Source organism: Opisthorchis viverrini (assembly GCF_000715545.1).
Source record: "Opisthorchis viverrini unplaced genomic scaffold opera_v5_15, whole genome shotgun sequence".
NCBI lineage: Eukaryota > Metazoa > Platyhelminthes > Trematoda > Opisthorchiida > Opisthorchiidae > Opisthorchis > Opisthorchis viverrini.
The window spans coordinates 3564168-3579144 of NW_008751671.1; positions in this window are offsets into that span (position 1 = coordinate 3564168).

Here is a 14977-nt window from a genome sequence, read left to right on the forward strand (position 1 = left end):
ATTACCGAGATGAGGGATAAATGTATAGTCGTTGCGGATTGCCATGGGTTCATTGATTCGGCACTTGAGGCCTTCGAGTTACAATCACACGATTTCCTCGTCATGGATTGATTCGAAAGCAAGGTCTACAAAGCGTACGCTAAGATATTAGGTCTCTGTCAACTCCGAAATTGGGCAAAACCGTTTTATTGCGGCTGTCTTACGGGGCAGATTCGGCTTGTCCTCCATAGACCGACCAAGACCAACATCAAAGCAAGCTCTTTTAGCTGACCGGTAGGTAGGATAACCGGCAACCAATGGGAACAGCTTGCGCAATGGCGCAAAATGCTCGCTTTCGACAAAGGCATACATTGCGGGTCGACCGACACCCATGCCATCCGCCACAAGGAATGTATACAGCTTGTACCTTAACAGCGAACATTAGGGGCTCTAAATTTATTTACCCAAGACGGTTAGTACCTTGTGTAGCATCAACGTTCACAACGTCCGGGAAACGTCCATCCGCTGCGTTATAGAATAGCACAGGCGACTATGTCTGCCACCCTCCGATTCCACCAGCAGCACGCGACCGCGCTCTCGAAACCTGGCTGTGATGGATGACATGTCATCTAAGAAACCGACTTAAAGGTAACCAACGACCTACTTAACGAAGGAGGTCGATATTTGACGCGATAGTTATGCACATCCTTGATAGTGAGTACCTTTCCAAAGTGGCTAGCGACGTACTGCCGAATCTCTGATGACGGAGCACCATATTTCAAAAGGGTGTAACGCTCCTTTAATTCATCATTTATCGGTCGCCGGTTGATGGGGAGCCTGTCAAAAATAAACTTGCTGCGTGGATGGTTGTGCTCCAGGCAGTAGGAAGTAACCCTCAAGCAGCCATGGTACCGGCGAACGTGGAATCTCGATGGACAATCGGTACGACATGTGCTGCCGCGTACACACAATCAACCATGAACTTATTAGGTGCGACGAATTTCACGACTTTGGCTTCGTCTGCAGGGATGTCTGCTGCAACGGTAGAAGGCTTTTTCATACAAAAGTAGCGAATTGCTGCTCTTTTTGGCGAATATGCAGACGAAAACAACGAAATGTTTCGTCTGGCACTCTTTCAAAGCGATTTGAAGTGCATTGAATGAGAAAAACTTTGACGAGCTGAATTCTCCACAAAATCATCCTCCGCATTCATGTGCTCAGCGCCAGCTTCTAGGCGCACAATGTATTTTTCTGCGAAACCCCTGCGGGCGAAATAAAAAATTTAACGTCAAAATGTTGCACTTCTATGCATATATGCGTAGACTGAAAACCCCCTCATCTGCCGTCATTTTTTGCGATTTGTTTTAATCGATGACATTTGAAAATTATTGGCGCACATTCGGCTTGAACTTCGTCTGCTATGGCTTCGGAAGTGGCTTTCGTTGAGAAATTTGTGGGTGTGTCGTTTTCATCCTTCATGGCATTTGAGAAGACCTTAAATGAATACATGAAGGATAACTGTGATATTTGTGCGTTTATCCAGTAATCGAAGCACCAACACTATTTTGCGTGGAATCGGAAGAAGCTATTAAGCCGAGCGTAATTTCTAATAAAAAAGTACGCGAAGCACCAGCTGCCCAGTGCGGTTTTGTCTACGGAGGCAAAGGAACCAACTGGCAGTGACCTCTTATTTTCTGGAACACAACCACAGACTGTCAACGTTTCTGTATGATCGGCTTCCAGTCAATCGACGCGTCCTTGTGTGTCAGGGAGAGGAAGGTCACTATAGCCACATATGTTTCTCCCGATGGCAGCAGATAGCGTTATTCCGACGCTTTCCCGACGTAGTGAATGTGGACGGGACACATGCAACAAACCGCTTTGGGTAAGTTTTTTTTAAAGCATCTAATATTCGGTATTTAGATATAAACTATACACATTCTTGATAACGGACGGCATGGGAACCGGGCATCCGGTTATGTATGCGTTTGTAGAGAGCGAGCAGTTTGCTCCCATGCGCAAACTGTTCGGCTTGTTCAAAGAAATGATGGGCGAAGCGTATCCGGTCAGGACCTTCGTAATGGACAAGTTGGTGGCGCCAATGCGTGCGGCAAGAGTCGTGTTCGGCTGTGACATTATGCTTTGCTACTTTCATGCCCGCAAAGCCATCAGGAAGCACGTATGTATCATTTAATATCCATGTATTTATGGTCATAGACACATTCTGCGAACAGCCGGCACATATTTCACCGCATGGCTCGCCTGGACAATGCTGTACAGTAGGTTTTATGTTCATCATATTACAAGCACACAGATTCCGACAAGATCTACAGCTTCTGCGTCGAACCGACCCCCGTTTTCTCTCCTATCTTACGGCTCGCTGGTTGTACATCACCCGAAAATGGGCCATACACGCACAGTCCGGAATGGTTCATTTCGGTAATGTGACCAACAACCGACTGGAGAATGCGAACGGGCGCCTTAAAGATCAGGTGCACCACTCCGACACGTTGGAGCATGCCATTCAAAAGGTGTCCCGGCACGCCGAGTGGCTCATGCGGGAGTTTGAGATGCATACGTCGTACCACTGCGACAGGCGGCAAATCCTGGAGGGTGACGCCTACGTTCTAAACGTAGTCTGTCGAATGACGACATATGCATGCTCTCTCGTTTTGAGACACTTGGGTCCGCGACCGCCGCGGCTGCCGTATGAAAGTGTCGAAACAAACAAGGTGAGGTCGAGCTCCGTAAACTAACTCATAGTTTGTGGTGCAAACACTTAGATGCTCCCAGACTGTCGACACCTGTGCTGGAGAATGCACGTGCCCTTTCTACCAGGCGATGTGGCTCCCCTGTGTACACCTGTTCTCTGTATTTCGAGATCAGTCCGTTCCGAGCAGTAAGAACTATTCATCATTGACTTTTTCTTAGCTTGCTTTCCAATCCACCAACGATGGCTGTCAGATTACAACCTACCGGGAAAAGGTGTACCCCTTACACTTGTTCCCAAACCACCCCCGACAGCTTTCGACGGTCTTCGTAAGCAACTGAATCGGGTGATGGATAAGCTTCAGAGGCTGGAACCCAGGAGGGCCACCGCCATATTTAAGCGGCTGATTGTTCAGGGCGAAATCCTGCTGCGTCAAGCCTCAAAGTCTGCAACCGACGATCTGCCGTTGGTGGTCGAGGATACTGCGCCTCAACCCAGATGGGGGTCTGGAAACGCTGACTTGGGGTTCTGTGTGCTCTGTGACCGGCCTACTACTACCAGTGACCGCTGGTGTACAACGGATCGCGTGTCATATCACGCCGACTGTTGTGACGGTGAACCCTGCCCACTGTGTGGTGGTGCGCTTCAGGCTTGTCCCATAGGTGAGTCCACATGAAAATAAATCACTTTGGGTTCTTAGCTCCGGGCCCATCCAGAAAACGCAGAGGTGTGCTTGCTATCCGGTCCGCAAAAAGGGCGTCTTATGATGTTGACCTGGACCGAAGCACAGATTCCCAGCACAGTGTGTCCCGTAAGTCCGTGTGCGTCCGTGTTTTCGGGTCCACAGAGGAACTACTCGACAGCCGTGAGTCTATGTCTGACAACTACGACTAACTCTGTAGAGCGCCGGCTAGATGAAAGAGACGAAGATGATTTCATGTGATCCATCGGCTCCGAAAAGTTTGTCTGTTAATGAGGTCCTATGCATTACAGTAAGTCTCGTATTTCTTGAGAGTTGCAGTAAACAGGCATGCGAAATAACCGCTGGGCATGGCATTATGTGAACAGGCATCTACGGCAGCATAGCCACTGCAGTGAATTTTCGGGTAAGTATCTCTACCTGTTTGTCGGCCGCCCGCCTTATGGTGATATTTCGATAACCTGAATTATATGTTCCTCTCATTTCAGGACTTCAACGGCCAAATGAACGCTCCCCGCGAAGAAGAAAATGCGGCTCCCGGAAGGACATATGTAAACTTCAAAACGACCAATATATTCCAAAATCTCAAGACGTCCATGCCTTTTCTTTTCCCCGTTAACGATGGATGGATTAGTTAGGCATCGTGTACCCCTAGCCGCATGTTAGTGGTGTGCGTCGGTTAAGAGAACCCGGAGTCAAAACGACCAATATATTCCAAAATCTCAGACGTGCATTTTGGGCCTTTTCCCCGTTAACGATGGATGGATTAGTTAGGCATCGTGTACCCCTAGCCGCATGTTAGTGGTGTGCGTCGGTTAAGATCGATGAACCCGGAGGACTTTCTAGCATAGTTCGGAACCTATAATGAAAAACTCTGTAATTTGCCAGTCAACGTGAACGATGTTTAGCAAATAATTAGCGTGCACCACTGGCAACAAAGAATCATCGGCCAAAATTTGTTTGCACGAATGCGCCTGCGCATAAGTTGCATCTCCAAAGGCCATTTAGATTCTAGAATATTGAGGAAATCTGTTCCGGTGGAAAAATACCTGAAAGTTACGTTTATTGTATGTGAGTCAACCTTTTCCACAATTCGCGATTTTTTTCATCCGTTAAGGTATTCAACGTCGGCGGTGTTTATTAACCTGGGGATTTAGTTCACTTAAACAAATCGCCATAGTAAAGGATTTTCAATAATACAGGAACATATACATTATACATAGATATTCTACACTATGGAGTGGCAAGTCTGAACATGCCGTAGATTTCGAGAAATCAATCTCATTGTGCGAATAGCCAGCGGCGTGCTCAGCCACGGCAGCCATTAAAATATGAATATCGCGGGCCATGAATGTCGTGGGGTTCAGTAGGTTTAAACAAATTTCAAAAAAACTACGGCCGTTTGGAAAGATCTCACGCGCCCGAAAACTCACTATCAAGTGTTAAATCTTTATGTTAAAGTTTTCCTCCTTCGAACCGCGGTTTCAGAGAAATTTTGAGTGTGCCTCTAGCCACAGGCGCTATTGTCCACTTTCGTTTTCACCCAACTAATTAACCAGGTTCATGGTGGTTGCCTTACCTTTCCAGCTGTGTTCTGGTTTTGTCCATTACCTGGGTCTGACGACAAACGTTAACCGATGTAACAGGTTGTGTCTGAGCGGTTTTCAATAAGGACAGTAACAGTCTTGTGGGGCAGGTCTTTGTTGCACAGAAAAGTGATTATTGAATGTAATTAGTAGTTAAAAGGTTCATTTTTAGCCACACTGCTGAGGTTAAAATTTTTGGAATTCTCAGATGGTTTCCATTCAGATGTCTGAAATCAAAACCTTCCATTCCCTTCCTTCTTCTTCTATAAAAAGAGTTGGTATTAAAAGTGTGGTAGAGTATCTCCGTCGTAACCTATTGATGGCATTTGAGTTTTTAGTTAGTAAAGCGACAAAATTTTGGATCTTTTCCCGCCATTTCCTTTTGGTGCATTCCCTGATGTGAATGGTTAATCCGTGTGCGAGGCAGAATGAGTGAACTCTATGGTCCCAGCAATGGTCCACCCAAGTATTCGACCGCTGAAAATAGTGCTAGTTTCCTGGTATACAAAGTAGACTGCCATTGAATATGAATCCACATCCGGTAGCGTGCAAATGGACATCTGAAAAATCTTCGAGTTTGTAGGGGTACCGTTTCTTCGCAGTCGATCGACCATTGCAAAATCGTACACAAACGTACAAATGCTGAATTTTTCTCTGCTTCCTAAAGTCTCCCACAGTTGATCATCAAAAGAACTATTTACTATATAATCTTGCTGGTTTCCGGCTCTGTGGTTGTATCAACGATAAAAATTTCGTCTTACATGTTGATACAACGGCTCAACCTCAGGCTTCGTTTTCGCAATATTACTTACTGAAAAATCATTCACATTTTATAATTTTCTGGCAATGAACCTGAAGTTCTTATGATCCACTGCCTTTCTGATTTTCGTTGAACGCAAACAAGGTAACAAGCTCTGGGGTTACCACAATCATCGGTGTCCCATTTGTTAGTTGCGATTAGTCCTTCCCAGCTTCTCCCAGACTGCATATCTCGTAGTCTTTGGCCTGCCTTCGTTAAACGACGGTGCTCCCAAAGAGGACTGGTTTTCGTCGCGTTGAACAAACTGCATTGTTCTGGAACATAGCTGAAATAAACACTCGTATAACCACTTTGTTTTTGCGCACGGGTGCCATTAGTTGAACTCTACTTTATTTCCACGGCGCACCGTGTGCTTTGAGGAGTCAGTTGGTTACGTTGGTTCTGGTGGTTATAGGAGAGAACGTTAGCATAATTGACCGTAGTTATTCATCTAAGGGCCACTGTGGCATCCGGAAGAGTAGACATTCTCTGACTTACAAGGATTTATTCTGCGGCCAAGTTTAATAATTTTGACGATGATGAGGAAAGAGTAGCAGGATCACTTCAGTGGTTCAACCTATCTAGAGGCAGGCCATGTCTTGTTCGACGCAGCTATCAAGGAAGCTATCTAAGCTGGTGAGGTTTGAATAAACATTTGCACCCATTTTAAGTTAGCAAAGCATCAGTAGGCTGCCTAGCTGTTGAAACAACCCTTTCTAGAGTGTTCCGCACAGAACCTTTAACCCGGATGAGGCTCAAAATTTCACCGGCGTACTTAATGTAATAAGATGGTATGAGTGGCTCACAAGTTCCATTTATAGAAAGTGAATGATGGGCCAAAATTGTTATACCGCCTTGTTCATTACTTTTTAACGAACCAGCTGTATTATCCACACTTCATTGGCTGTCAAAAATTCAATGGGATTTCGTTGGCCGATCCCATAGTGTTACGTATTCGGACATGTCCCCCGATGATACAGGAGTTTGATATTGTCATTTCTTATTTGATATGTTAAGTGAATGCGCGGCATGCGGTAGTTATAACGTTTTCATAACTTCAATTCGACTACATCATCACCCTCTTTACTAACTTCAGAAGCTATTATATCCAGCTAACTTACAGGCATTTTCAAACTCCCGGGGCAAAGCATGTTATTATTTATAAACGGGGTACTTTTCCACAAGATCAAATGGTCCCGCTAAATTTCTTTCATTCAAACATTCCAAATTTTAAAACGATACGTCCCGTATTGTTTACTTGATTTCGTCGATACATTATCATTTGTAACAAGCCAAACGATACGCTCAACTTTGGGCAAACAACATCTGCTCTCTATTGAAGAAAGACTTTTCCAACCCGTCGTTCTCCAGGGAAAGGCGGTTACGCTACGTTAAGAAATGCGGGTTAATCTCGCATGGGGAAGGTACGCGTCATTGTTGCACTGTATCTGACGAGAAAATATATTATCAGTGAATTTCCCGATAAAATTTTTCCACCGTGTGGGACCCTGAAGGCTTCTCACCGGATTGCCATGACTTTTCCGTAGGAATGACCAAGGATAGCATCACCTTGCCTTTAGAATCACTGCATATCTGAAGTTAAATGACGCTAGTTATTGATAAAAGGGGAATATAACGCAATTTTTGTCGCTATGATTATACGCTTTCTAAATAAAGACTTAATATGATCGTATTAGCATTGTTGCCGGCGTTAGTTGCCTAAGATAATCACTTCTGAAATTAGGCCAATGTCCTTTGGGACTTTTGCTTGAGTATTCCCATGGTTTGAGAAGAAACACGCTGATGAACATTAAAGTTTTTCCAATGTCCTTTGGGACTTTTGCTTGAGTATTCCCATGGTTTGAGAAGAAACACGCTGATGAACATTAAAGTTTTTGGGATCTCGTCGTCAGGTCAGTACATATCTAATGGTTGAAATAGGGGCGCAAAATGAAATAAGCTGCGAAGATTGGTTAGTGAAATACATAACGTGGGGACACGAACGATTGGTTGTCTGCGCCCCCAACCTTCCATGTCGCATCTAGTTGGATGCTGTGAGACAGTGAAGAGGGCTGTTGAGTGACTTGGCAGGTTAATTCGTGTCACACGACCAAGGCAGAGCGTTCGTTCGTAGGAAACGTTTTTGACAGGTTTCGCAGGCGCATGGCGACTGCCTCAGCCGTTGTCAAGCCACGGCTTTAAATAGATACTGGCGGTCTATTTGGCACGAGGAAAATTATTTGGAATGAATCATTTGGCATGACTACGTGCCCGGTGTCAATTGGATGCGATTGAGCTACTGGCTGGACTGCTGAGGTTGGTGGTATTCCGGTAAGGGAGGTGCTCGCGCATTCTCTTAGAAATATGCCGTGTCTTGCGCCCAACAACGGGCGAAGCAGTCGCTGTGCGCCTGCGAATTCCTACGAACGCTGAGTCTGCCTTGGTCGTGTGACACGAATTAACCTGCCAAGTCACTCAACAGCCCTCTTCACTGTCTCACAGCATCCAACTAGATGCGACATGGAAGGTTGGGGGCGCAGACAACCAATCGTTCGTGTCCCCACGTTTTTCATTTCACTAACCAATCTTCGCAGCTTATTTCATTTTGCGCCCCTATTTCAACCATTAGATATGTACTGACCTGATGACGAGGAAAACGTTATGTATTTCACTAACCAATCTTCGCAGCTTATTTCATTTTGCGCCCCTATTTCAACCATTAGATATGTACTGACCTGATGACGAGATCCCGAAAACGTTAATGTTCTTCACTGCTACTTTAGGATTTTGGCCATCTTCCGTTATATTCTCTCGACGGCCTTTTTTCCAACAGATTTAAGCCAACATTGGGGAACTAGTATTGGTAGATGAAATTAGAGTGCCCTTGATTCCCTATATTACGGCTGACTCGATGATTTCTGTGATCTAGGGGGTTGTACAGGCTGCGGATTGTAATCAATTGACCATCTATTCGCAACAAAATGTGGGCCAAATCGCCATTGAGTGCTTTCTATTACAAAAGTGCGCATCGCAAAATGGTGCACGTGCTTCAACACATGCGCGTAATCCACGAAAACGTGGGTTTTTGGAATTGGTTTAAGGATCGGGATCATATCGTGTGGTGCAAGTCACCTATTTAAAAATTTGGACGAAGCAGTTATCGGATTACAATAAACCGTTATTGATGTATTGGTGATCGTCTTTAATATGAGGCAGTTCTAAATCCACCGAACCCCTTTGAGCCTTGGAGCTGTAGTCAGTTGCCGGACGCATCGATTATTCAGGGTACTAAGTTTGTTCAGCGACTGGTACTCCAGCAGAGGAAAGTTGGTTGAATCGCAACCAGCGAAAGAATAAGCAGGAGTTTATAGTCGGACTTTCCATTCTGCGTTTGGGGTGTAACAACGGGGGGTTTGTTACGGCTGTATCTTTGTACTCTGTCTTAAGCATAACAGTAGCAATCGTTCGAATCAAGAAATACTTACCTGGGCTTAAAACCGAGACTTTTTATCCTCTTCTTTGTCTCTTATAGATGGCTGCATCACCACGTTGCCACTCGCGCTTCAATCCCAATGGGCACTTTTTCACCATAGGTACCTACTAGTCTCATTCCGCTACGATTCTCTGGTCAGTTTACACGACCCTAAATGCCTTCGATATCTCTAACTAGTTCAACCAGGACGTTCATTAAGGCTATCCAATAACCAGGCCACTCAGTAATGATTTTACCACGACTGACGCACCCAGTCTGATGGCTTGCCCACAGCCATTATACCTTGTAACTGAACTCCCAACCACCCTGCTCCTCCCTGTCCAAGAACAATTCAGAACCAATGTATTTACCTATTTTCGACTTGATTTATATTTCCTGTGATTGGGTTTCCTTTTTTCTTCCGACAAACTGTGGCATGTCGTCCTTATTCTGCTGACCAGGGATTGAGTTACACCGTAATTGCTCAAGAGCTGCCAATCTTTGTGAACTTCATTACTTTTCGTCCAAGCTTCCTGGCTTTGTTTTCGCACTGACTCGGCACTACCATATTCAAACTGCTAGCAGGATACCGTAGTTTCTGGAACTTCAAGATTCCTTCAGAAGCACAAAGTCGAGGATTCTCAGTGAGGGTGAAAATGCCATGCAATGCTTTTCCACTCATCAGCATAGACTGGGTTTAATTGCAGGATGCAGTATTCAACGCCAAATACCCGATCCTCTCCAGACTTACAAAGATGGAGCTCTCTGCAATTCTTCAAGAGTTCACTGAATAGGCGTCAGTGTTATCTCTACGGCATTCATGGAGGGAAAGTCTAAAGTTTGTAGCGGGTAAGCGATCACTGGTGGCTCCAGTATTTCGGTTACCGGTTTGTATGGCAGGTTTTCCTTCAGCCAGAAGGTGGATAGAGTCGGCGAAGACTGCACCCTTTTTGGCTTCTGAGGGGCCGTTGAATTCATTCATTCATAGCTCGGTGCCCTTGAGGTGGATGCGGAAGTCATTGGCATATGCGCCAATGTGCCCATTCTTGTTACACCGGTCACCCGTTCTTTTCACTTTGGCAGCGTTTTGATGGTATCTGAAGTCAGCTAATACTTTCCGAGTTCCAACGTATAGCTTTTGATGCGCGCCCTTCCATCGACCAAAGTTCGCTTCTTTCGAAGCGGACGTGGAGGTGTAACGCTTACCCTTCTGCTTAATTACTCCCCTAATCAAATTCCCATAGACCCCTACTACCCCCATTCCACTTCGTTTGTCTCACACTCACGCGTCAAAGTGGTGACATGAATACGACAATATGTCAAACCCCGTTCCATGACCTCTTGAGTGACACCAGGTGGTTTCACATTGTTTTCATGTTCCATTCATTGCGAGGGAAGAACCCAATGAAGCACACACACGCAACACTCGCGCGTCGGAACACAGACCGGCTCAAGCACCAAAAACTGCAGGCGACCAGGATCGTGTAGCAGGGAATCTGCCAAAAGAAACACGACTACCTGCACCCAAACGAACTCGGTGGGACTAGTACAATTCACACTCAGAACGATAAGTCCTTAGTTTGAACCTTTCTATTTTTGGTATTGTAGCTGGAGTATTTATTAATGCACAAACCGCACATATGACTGCATGGATGGTTTTCCACCTAGCAGATCTGGCAGCATGCACAAGGGAAGAAAACCCCGTGTGGTGGACGAATACGCCCCGCAGGGAGGGTCGCCCTGCTACGTTGCACCATGGTGCCTTCGTATACCCGCCACCCCTCTAGTAGCACGGGTGCATCGCCCATCGCCGGTGTTTCTGAGTCTGGCCTTTAAATTCCGGAAATCAAAAAAGTACTGTTGACTTCTGTTTGTTGCTGGGGTTGGGCTCGCCTTGGTTGAGTTATGCATCTGGCAATGCATTAAACCACAGATGAATAAACTGGCCTCTCATCTGTGAAAAAAACAATAAAAAAGTTCACTTGGGATAGCCCAAAGATACTCTGCAAGTGCCCAAGGCCTACATCAGCGAACACAGCTGTATCTGCCTTCGTCACAACAGATGCTACACCGCACCAAAGCCCAGTTCATCATCCAAACCGAGAATACATCCACTCACCGCTCCCAGTGATAGACCCTTACTAGTGGTAGACACTTGCTATGCACCATCTACAGATTAGAGATGATAGCAGTGCTTTGGGGACTAGTGACTATTTCTCTTGCACACACTTTCTCTCCTGGTATAACCCAACTCAATTATTAAACACCAGATCAACCAGCTGTATTAGGAGTCCACTCCCGCCAGCCTTATGCACCTGATTCCAATACCACGCCTCGACACTCTTTTATCGGCTTTTGCTAGACCCCTTGCAAAGTAGTGTCGTATGTTAGCAAACTCAGCCCTTGGTCGCTAGCCTCTAGAGTACAAATTTATCTATTTCCTACTCCATATAATCACTTACCATCACCCTAATTGCAGCAGGCGTCAAGTTTTCCCCCCTGTGTTCATTAATGGATATTATCCCATTTTATATCCCCACAACTTCACCATGTTTTGCGAATCTCCTTCCATCCCATCATCCATGAGGATAGATGCCAAAAAAGATTTAGGCATCTGGGTCTCCTCAAACTTGTCCTTCGCACTACACCATGAGAAATCGGCCCAAAAGGCATTCGCCGTTTTACGGATGATCCGACGTACCTTCTCCCGTATTACTCGCATGGACTTCCAAATACTCAATGGGGCCTACGTCAGACCGCTCCTGGAGTACGCCAACAAAGTTGTCTACTCAGGACGTACGAAAGACGTTACCCTCATTGAGCGTGTCCAGCGGGCCGCCACGAGAATAGTTGCCGGCCTCAAGTCCGTGGACTACGAAACGCGTCGCGCGAGCATACTGCCTCGCGCTGAGAACATAAAGAGCAGTGCTACACCCTTTTTTCGCTTGTGCCTTTCAGGTGAACGACAGCCACTGACCGACAAGAACAAAACCGACCCGGGAAACTTGGGCAAAAGCCTCGATCCTGTGTATCAATCCGTGAATCCGTGAATCTTCCCAAGCTTCAAACTTCGGAAGTACCCGTTTTGAACGACCTGGTTAGCTGATACCCACTCCACCTGGACTATGACCTACAACTCCGGGATCGCTAAGCGGACCACAAAAAACCCTACAATCCTATATCGGCCTCGTTCCACCTTGCTCCCCTGGCCAGGCTGAAATGAATACCGCCGCCCAATGAACTACACACCCCAGCCGAATGATCTCAAATGCGACGTCCATCACGGAGCTGTCCAACATCTGAAGCATGTCAGGCAAATGATGGTACGGCAATGCCACACTCAGTTTGATAGCACACCCGCAACTGTTCTATTCCTCCTCCTAAACGAGCCCACTTGCCTATGCGATTCATTGACCCCAACCACCACCATGCCATTCATTCCAACCTATTGGACTTCTCGTTCGAATCCAACCACCTTTGTGTCCTCATCCAACCTAACCCCAGCACTTAACTTTCCTACAAAAGTGCAACCAGTGAGTCTGCTTGTTCTCAGAGTGCACCATATTTTGGAGACTAAACTTGCCATGTTTGCCCAATTCGAATTATCGCATCTCCACCTCCACTTTATCCCGTTATGACTCCGGCCATTTACCCAACTGCCCAGGGTCACTCGTGGCCAGCAGTGGTCTTCCAGTTTTAGTTCATGTCAACCGACTGAGCCTTTGAATTAGTTGGACCTCATGCGCATTGTTCACTACAAGTTGCGAAAGAAACCTGTTACCATTGCTTCATCGAATACTCCTCGCTGTTCATAACGTTGTCCTCATTTCGCGGAATCCCCACTAGCCGCAGATCCCCAGTCACATGCCCCATTCTGACTGTAAACGCATGATCATGACCGAAGACATGCCCCCCACAAGTTGGGAAATAAGCATTGTCATCAAGGTGCACCTAGTTGTTGTAACCTCACGCCCTCAAAACAGGTTTTATTAGTGTCTCTTTCTGGCCTTCCGATTTGCCAAGCGGCTTTGTTTTTAACAAAAGAAAACACTTATAGAGGCCACTTGTTCAAGTGAGTGTTCATTAATATTGAGGCGTTCAACGCGTACACAATTGGAAGCAGGCCAATGGCTTTACTGGGCCACTTTGATCGTAGCGGAGGAAGCCGGGGTTAATGATTGTTGCTGTAAACTTCACCGACTTGGGTTTTCGGAAATATACCGACTTTATCCGTGGAGATAAGAGACCCATTCCGGGTGTTGATTTATCTCATATCTCCCAAAATTCCTCCTCGAATCTGTTTATCTCCTGGAGCTTTGGAGGGTTCTGTGATTTAAAGCTTGCTATACTACCTTTACTTTTCCAAGTTTTTCGCTGTCCATCACAGGGAATCTAATGACAATAAACATATGGTGAGTCGTCCCCTTCATCAGCATTCCTGTGATATCGGTGTATGGGCTTCAAAGTGTCCAAAAGTTGGAGGCCACCCCCCTGATGAGACGCTTCTGGATTTAGATATACTGAACTCCATCTGTTTTTCTGTTGTGACATTGTGAGTAAAGTCAGTCACGTGTGCGCTGGCCGAACGGCAATTACACACGCCATAAGCATTCTGGCGCCGTCAGCAACTTGAGGCATGACTCCGATCACTATTTACTTTTGGCCTAAATTCCGTGGATGTATATATCGATTCCATCAACGTTTCTTCTAACATTATGCGTTGACGTCAGCGTCAATAAGAGTTGGTAGCGAGGGTGTCCCAATATGACAATGTTTTCACTTGAAGAATAAGTGGCGGTTGGTTGTTCCCTGAATAGATGCCTGCCCGCTTTTCGTCTAGGGATGTTGCTGTATTCAGCTCGCGAGAAGTGAGTCACTGACTGCACATGCTACCCACGGAAACTCTCGAAAATACGGCAACGTCAGTCGATAACAAATAGGTGAGCAACCCAGGAAACCATTTATGCAACCACACAAGAGCATTATCTCTGGCGTAATATACCATAATGTCGCGAAAACCAGCGAAGTATAAAGTCCGCCTATTTCGCTTACCCTCAACAATTCTGGGGAAATCAATGGCTAACGCCTTAACGCCCTCGTCTAAAACCATCGATAAAGGGTCTTTTGCATTTTTTATCTTGGGACCCGAACTTTTTGATGTTTTGTGGGCGACCAAGGATCTATAAAATGGACGGAGCCACATACGCAACTAGAGAAGTGGTGTTCCTCTAACTTCCATAATAGTTATATTCCCTCGGTATCGACTCTTCTCGGGGCTTCGGATAGTGTAGCGATTCCGGGTTTCAATGGCTAACGAAGTGCCCGGCGATGGCGCGGAAAATTCTGCATGTTTCGCGCAAAATGCTCCCTGGAAGTATGTGCTAGGTAGATAGACTAGCGTTCATTGTTTAGGGCAGCGGTTGCGCGTAAAATGCTTAAGCGTGGTTCAGAATATCTTCAAAGCACGATTGTAGTACAAAACACACAGCTGCTGACAAGGCCAACCAGCCTCGAACAAAATGTCAGCCACCCCCTGCACCATGTGTGCTACTGACTTTAGCCACACTGCATGAGTGAGTGATTTTGCAGCAGTTTCCCACGTGAAACGAAAACGATGCCCATTGATTTTGAACAGCACATCCACAAGAGTCAGTGAGCATAACCGGAAAAGAGGCGGCTTGTATGTATGTTTACGTTCGAAGATGTGGAAGTCTCGATAAAAACTTATCAG